This window comes from Gossypium hirsutum, chromosome A07 (assembly GCF_007990345.1).
Source record: "Gossypium hirsutum isolate 1008001.06 chromosome A07, Gossypium_hirsutum_v2.1, whole genome shotgun sequence".
NCBI classification, from domain to species: Eukaryota; Viridiplantae; Streptophyta; class Magnoliopsida; order Malvales; family Malvaceae; genus Gossypium; species Gossypium hirsutum.
This window is the reverse complement of record NC_053430.1, coordinates 85,467,529-85,476,078: the sequence shown is the minus strand read 5'-3', so window position 1 is coordinate 85,476,078 and position 8,550 is coordinate 85,467,529.

Here is an 8,550-nt window from a genome sequence, read left to right as displayed (position 1 = left end):
ACCACAAGCACAATTGCCTTCGGGTCTTAACCCGGGTATAGCAACTCGCACAAATGCCTTCGGGTCTTAGCCCGGATATATCAACTCGCACAAATGCCTTCGGGTCTTAGCCCGGATATATCAACTCGCACAAATGCCTTCGGGTCTTAGCCCGGATAAAATCACTAGCATAAATGCCTTAGGGACTTAGCCCGGATAAAATCACTAGCATAAATGCCTTCGGGACTTAGCCCGGATATCATTCAAATGCTCATGCACACATATATCAATAATCATGACACATCCATATTTCATTTTCGTTACTAAGGCTCAAACAAAAAACATTTATTAAACCTTTCCAATTTCGGCTCAATAGCCACACACAAAGAGCATGATTTCAATTGGCTTTATAACATAGTCTCTATGCACATTCGGCTATCCGTCATAGTATGACTAATCATTTCAATATAATTCAAGTAGGGTCATTACTCAAAGACTTACCTCGGATGTTGTCGAACGGTTTCGACGGCTATTCGACCACTTTTTCCTTCCCTTTATCGGATTTAGTTCCCCTTTGCTCTTGAGCTTAATTCAAACAAATTTAACTCATTAAAGTCTCATTTTGCTAGCTTATGGCCGAATATGACAAGGAGTTTGATAGGTCATATGGCCACCTTTTAGCTCAAATACACAATGGTCATACGCATTTTTAATCACATCAAGCAATTTAATACAATTCATTCGAACATCAAAAGAGAAGCTCAAGGTACTTAGCCCATATATACATTAGACATTAGAGTCACATATGTACGAAATTACGAATTGAATTCAACATACTAGCTAATATTTCCCTGTAACAGCCCAAAATTTATCCTAGTCGGGAAGTGGTTTCGGGACCGCTAAACCGAGTCACCGAAATGTTTGAATGTGATAATTATTGTCTAGAATATGTAATTATGAATGTGTGAAAATTTCAAGCTTCGATTTAGTCGATTGCATGTGAATTTAGTCAATAGGACTTATGCGAAAAAAATTTTAAAATGTGATAGGTCAATGCGTAAGGACCTATTAGTGCATGTGGAAAAAGGGGGACTTGCATGTCAAATTCCCCCCCCCCCCTTTTAGTAGTGGCCGGCCATGACAAATAAGGTGGATAAGGTGTGATGGGCAAAACATGTCATAGACATGTTTTGTTGGTGCATCATGGGATGAATAACAAAATAAAAAGTTAGTAATAAAGAAATGGAAAAAAAAGAATGATGAAAGGAAAAAAAAGGGATCATCATTCATGTTCTTGCTAGCCGAATCTAAAGAAGAAAGAAAAATTATTCATCTTTTATCATCCTTGGCCGAAAATGCTAAGAAAAAGGGGGAAGGGGAAGTAAGACATTCGGCCACTCCTTCTAGTCTTGAATAAGGTATGTAATGCATGGTAGCTTTTGGAAATTGTTGAATGTATTAAGCTAGTTACTAAGTCCCTTACCTAGCCCATGTTCAAATCTTGAATATTGTTGGTAACATGAGCAATCGGTCATCTTAAGTCACTATTAAGGTAAGGAAGTTTGTACTAGCTTTTGAAATTTTAGTTAATATTGAGTGAGTTATCAAGTGATTTTTGTAAACCATGTTGAAATTTCGATTTTGGGGGTAAGTATGGTTTTCGGCTATAAGAGATTAATAAGGGTGATGATTGTGTTACATGCTAAACTTAGATGAAATTGTGTGATTAGATAAATTAAAAGTAATAGTATAGTTGATGAATATATATAGATATACATATTCGACCATCACTTAGGAGCTTATGTGATGTTGGGTTTAAGCTTTGCATATTCGGCTATATGTATATATACATATATATGTAAGCCCATTCGTGATATTACCTTAGGACTATGTATATATAACCGACAAAAAAATGGGGAAAACTAGCAAAGGTGAAGGCCGAATGAACTATAGGAGGTGTGGATGACTTTTATGCATGTGGGTGTGTGTGTATGCCATTTAGTTGGTGACATTCGGCATTTCTTAATTAACATTAGAGATGAGTGAATGAAATCGGCATGTGTGTTTGTGAAAATGCCGAATGTGAATTTGGATAATATTGAGTAATGTATGTGCTTTAAAATGATGGAATGGAGTGGATGCTTTAAATGTGTTATGAACAATTATAAGTTAAATTAAGGTTTGCTAAATTACCATTGTCATTGCCGAATATAAAACATACACATGCATGTGTAATTGAAGTATGAATGTTTAGCAAGATGGTTAAACTAGTTAATTTATCGATTTAGCTCGAGAAGCTAAAGGTGGAGAGGCAAGCAAGGGCAAAGAAAAGATCATCGAGTAACCGAGTTGGAACCGTCTTACCCAACACAAAGTAAGTCATCAAGCATATATTTTGTATTGATCTAAATAGACATAATGTCTATGTAATCATGCTGAATGGAATGATAAATTTATATACATGTATGTATGTGGTGATGAAAGTGTTGAATGAAGAGAAAAGAGGTGAGATGTATTGAGTTGTTGACCTCGGCACTAAGAGTGCGGGTATAAACATTTATGATCATGAGATTGGCGCTAAGTGTGCGAGTTTAAATTGTACAACACTAAGTGTGCGAGCTTGATTATGTAGCACTAAGTGTGCGAGCTTGATTATGTAGCACTAAGTGTGCGAGTTTGATTATGTAGCACTAAGTGTGCGAGTTTGATTATGTAGCACTAAGCGTGCGAGTTTGATTATATAGCACTAAGTGTGCGAGTTGATTATATAGCACTGAGTGTACGGACTTAATATATACGTTTGAATCATTATGGACACTAAGTGTGCGACATTATTAAGTCGATCACGGACAGCGGATCGGGTAAGTACCTTGAGTTCATGGCCAATAGGCGCTATGTTTATAATTGGAGTTGAGCTTGGTAAGTTGAAACCTATGTGACAATTATAATTGAAGTCACGTACATAAGATTTATTGTGGAATAGGTGAAAGGCCGTTTAGTTGTATGATTGTAACGAAAATAAAATGATGTATGAAAATGCCTCAAATATCCTATTGATGAGTATATGGAATGTGAATGCATGATTTGGTATGAGATTGAACCGATGGGTCTGAGGAACTATGGCATGGTTCGGTATGGATGGAGTAACTAGCCTCGTTCCATCTTATTTCCTATTGTGATAATGTTATTAAAGGATGGTAGTGCATTGCTTATGACTTACTGAGTTATATACTCACTCGGCGTTTCCTTGTCACCTATTTTAGGTTTCTTGGACTCGTCTCTTCTTGCGTGATCGGGCCGTCATTGGAGTCATCACACCGGCTAGCAACCTTTGGTATTTTCTTCTTAGTTGGTCTAAGAGAACATTTCGACATGTATAGGCTAATATGTTTTGTTGAAATTTGGTATGTAAACTTTTAGCCATGCGAAAATGGCATAAATGTTCGGTTGGGTTTGGTTCATAACGTTAGGTCGTAAATCTTGATAATTCGACCTTTTTATGCCATATGTCATGGTTGATTATTTTGGTGTTAAAATTGATGATATGGCAATAGTGTAGTAGGGGGATGTTTGACAATGATTAGCCTTTGGCATGGCTAGTCATGATCATAATTTGTGATATGTATGACGAATCACTAGTTAGATCAAGGAGAAATCACGAAATGGGCATAGTTGCTTTCATAACAGATGCTGGCAGCAGCAGTGACGTGAGATTGAAAAATCACTAAAAATAGTAGGAGTGGGATTAATTGATGAATAAATTATGTATTCGAAGCTCGATGAGTATATTTTCATATAGAAGCAACGAAAAGATCATATGGACAATATGTTAAGAGATATTCAGGTTCTCGTGAGACAGGGCCAGAACGGTTTCTGGATTCCCTGTTCCGAATTTGGAAATTCATTATAAATTAACCAGACACAATTAGAAGTCATAACATATATGGATAGATTCCTCTCTGAGTCTAGTTTCTATAGAAACAAACGGCATCAGTATTGAAGCTCTGTGCAGGGATATATTCAGGTCGTAATGCGCAAAGGTCAGTGTAGTCGATCCCTGTAACATGGGAGACTTTGACTAATAAACTGTACTAATTGGCCTGACCAAAAATTCTAGAAAAAAATATGTTGATGGGCATATGAGTCTAGTTTCAGGGAAAAATCAAGAAACTGATTTTCGAGTTGTGACTCTCAAGATATGATTTTTAAAGCGACTAGTACGCAGATTGGCAGTGTCTGAGAAATATTTTTATAAAGGGTTTAAAGCCTGCTAACACCTCGTGTTCGACTCCGGTGTCGGTCTCGGGTTCGGGGTGTTACATTCCCTTAGCCGAATTTTCTAAGTCAAGATAAAGCCAACAATATGCTTACCTATTGTAACGCCCCGTACCCGAGACCGTTGCCGGAGTCGGACACGAGGGGTTCACAGACTAAATTCGCTTACTATCGCAGTCCATTTTAAAAATTTCCAGACAGCTGGCTAACTGTGTCGCTGTCACCTTAAAAATAATATCTTGAGTTTCACAACTCGAAAATCAGTTTCGTGATTTTTCCCTGAAACTAGACTCATATGTCCATCTACATATTGTTTTCTAGAATTTTTGGTCAAGCTAATTAGTACAGTTTATTAGTTAAAATCTCCCCTGTTACAGGGTGCGACTACACTGACCTTCATGCATTACAATTTGGATATCTCCCTGTACAGGGCTTCAATACTGATGCCGTTTGTTTCTATAGAAACTAGACTCAGAGAGGAATTTATAAATATATGGCATGACTCCTAATTATCTCTGGTTAATTTATAATGAATTTCCAAAGTCCGAACAGGGAATCCAGATACTGTTCTGGCCCTGTTTCACGAAAACCTAATTATCTCTTAACATACCACTCATATGACCATTTCGTTTCTTCCATATGAAATTGGATTCATCAAGGTTCATTTAAATAATTTATTCACTATTTAATTCCATTCCTACTATTTTTAGTGATTTTCCAAATCTACATCACTGCTGCTGTCAGCATCTGCGTTTAAGGTAGACTTTACCTATTTCATAGTTTCCATGATTCAACTAGCCCTTTTAGCATAAATAGCACAAATTATGATAGTGATTAACCATTCCCATGGCCAATCCTTGTTAAGCATATCCACACCTCTCAATAACCATATCCATACCAAATGATTATAACATTATGCTCAAACATATATAAGCCATTTTCGCATGGCTATCCAAAATTATACAAAACCGAAGGGTACATGACCAACAACAAAAGGGTAGTCCTATACTTGCCATTTTCAGAGTTCAACCAAAAGTGTACCAAAAGGGTTTTGATAGTGTGGGCGACTTCGACTTCAATAATCCCGAGTCCGATAGCTGACGAACCAAAATCTATAAAACAGAGATTCAAAGAACGGAGTAAGCATTTAATGCTTAGTAAGTTTTAGGCAAAACAAAGTGTTCTCAATCACTATCATTGGTCATTCATTTCAGCTGTTCGATGAAGTTAATCTAGAGCTTCATCTTGATCTATAATATCATTAAACGCAACACTTGACTGCCACATATATACTTTCGAATAATAATGACCTAGATGGTCAAATATTTCCAAAGCACATTCTTCATCGATTTTCAACTTTCAATAATCCTTTCCACTTGTTCATAATCACATCCATACTTTTAAGTATTTCAACATGACAAGTACTAAATTACCATAGGCACATAAAGAACCAACATATTCCTTATCACATATATGTAAGCTTACAAATCATAATCCTTACCTTGTACTGGCACCTCTAGCTCAACCCAACCCATACACAGATCATAAGGCTTTTGGGCAGAATATGCACTAATACATAAGAATATTTCATCGCATACTTTATTATACAAACATACCATTACCAATTAGATCATTCTCACATTTGGAGTTATAATATTAATCACATTTACTTACCTCTTTGATACTGATAATTCACCTCGAAATCACTCCACCGATGAGTAAGTAATACGTACCTGAACATCTTGAATACATAATACTTATTTGATGGTAACTTAATGCAGATACTCAATATCAAAGTCTTACTTGAATCCTAGCCTTTAGCCGTCGGGTCTTTAAAGCTCGGATATAGTACGAGCACGAAGCCTACGGACATTAATCAGGATAATATTCTCGCATAAAGCCTGCGGGGTTTTAACCTGGATATAGTACTGACACAATTGCCCTTCGGGACTTATCACATTTATACACTTCCACATCCATCACATTGGCCATTCGGTCTTATCACATATATACACTTTCACATTCATCACATTGGCCATTCGGCCTTATCTCATATATGCATGTTCACATTCATCACATTGGCCATTCGGTCTTATCACATATATATACACTTTCACATTTATCACATTGGCCATTCGGCCTTATCTCATATATGCATGTTCACATTCATCACATTGGCCATTCGGCCTTATCACACATACACATGTTCACATTCATCACATTGGCCATTCGGCCTTATCACATATATATACACTTTCACATTTATTCAAATATACTTCACATACCACATATACTATCATGTACAGACTTGGTCTTGGCCGAATCTACATCCATCACTTTCCAATGAATAATTCAATTTTACGCCATACTATCATTTCATATTCGAATACTCATAAGCTTACAATATCACGATTTAGAATTCAAGTATGGGTTTAATCAATAGCTTATGAGCAACTAAAACAAGTTTTATCCATGTTTACAACAAAATCACATATTCACTACGAGCTGTTTTCCTGAGCAATGGTCACTAAATTATTTATAACCGGAGCTAAAAAACTCCAAACCACTTGCCGTTAATTTTTCCTGAATATAGACTCGTATATCTTCCATCCATAAAATTTTCAGAATTTTAGGTTTGACCAATCAATACCAGATTTTTCTTAAAGTTTCCCCTGTTTCACTGTTTGACTAATCTGACCACTCTTCACTACGAATCAAATTTCTCATTTTACAGAATTCAAAATGTGTTGTATTTAATTTCATTTGAAACTAGACTCATTAAGGAGTCTAAGCATATAAATTTTATCTTATAACCATTTTTGTACAATTTATAATGATTTTCTAAAAACAGAACAGGGGATTTCGGAGTCATTCTGACACCGTCTCACACAACTTTAAATATCTCTTTATAGGAAATTTCTTTGCTCACAAGGTCTCTTTTATAAGAAACTAGACTAATTAAGCCTTGATTACATATTTTATTCAGCCTATAATTCCACACCAACAATTTATAGTGATTTTCTAAAATCACGTTACTGCTACTGTCCAAAGCAAATTATTACAATTTGCTCTTAAATTTCCAAGTCCAAACACATATGAACTTACCATTTGAGTTTAAGACATATCATGGCCACATCATATCTTATTAAATCAACTCATTATGTCCTATTATGATTGAATTTACTCAACGTTTAATCACTTAAAACTTACCTCGGATGTTGTCGAACGATTTCGGCGGCTATTCGATCACTTTTTTCCTTTCTTTTATCAGATTTAGTTCCCCTTTGCTCTTGAGCTTAGTCTATCAAACCACCATAGCCGATTTCCTCAAAGCTCTTTTTCCTTCTTTTTCTTTCTCCTATTCGGCCAAGAACAACATGAGAGCTTTTCTCTTCTTTTTTTTTTTGGTCATGAGAATGATGAACACATTTTTTTCTCTTTGTTTTCTTCCTTCAATTTCTTATTAGTTTATTGCCCATGCTTTTTATTTTATTCTTCCATTAACACAACATGTTTCATGACATGTTTTGCCCATGCTTCTTATTTTATTTTTCCATTAACACAACATGTTTCATGACATGTTTTGCCCATCATCCATTGTCATGGCCGACCACTAGCACTTAAATGGGGGGGGGGGAAATTGACATACAAGTCCACCCTTTGATTACATGCACTATTAGGCCACTTGCATTTGCCGAGCACATTTCTAAATTTTCTCACATAAGTCTTATCAACTAAATTCACATGCAATTAACTAAATCAAAGCTTAAAACTTTCACACATTTATATTCACATATTTTAGGCAATAATTATCACATTCAAATAATTTGGTGACTCGGTCTAGCGGTCCCGAGACCGCTTTCCGACTAGGGTCACTTTAGGGCTGTCACAACTCTTCCCCCCTTTAGGGATTTTCGTCCCCGAAAATTTCTACCGATGCATAGTTTAGGATAACGTCCTCTTATTGAATTATATTCATATAAACATTAGCTCATCGATAGCAATTGTAATTCATTATTGATTTCTCATCGGTCTATAAAATCATTTTCTTATCTTAAAACAAATACATAAACATTTCTACAAGTATGCACATATATCTCATTTTCTTGATTTCATAAGCAATAATCACTTAATTTAATTCACAAATGCATTTCAAACACATATTAAGCACATATTAACATGTATAATTCACATCATCAACCCACATATTTGTAACCCACATTTTCATTCATGTATAAGCTGTAACCTAACCGAAAGTACACATATACTCAAACATCCCAATAAATATCCTTTATA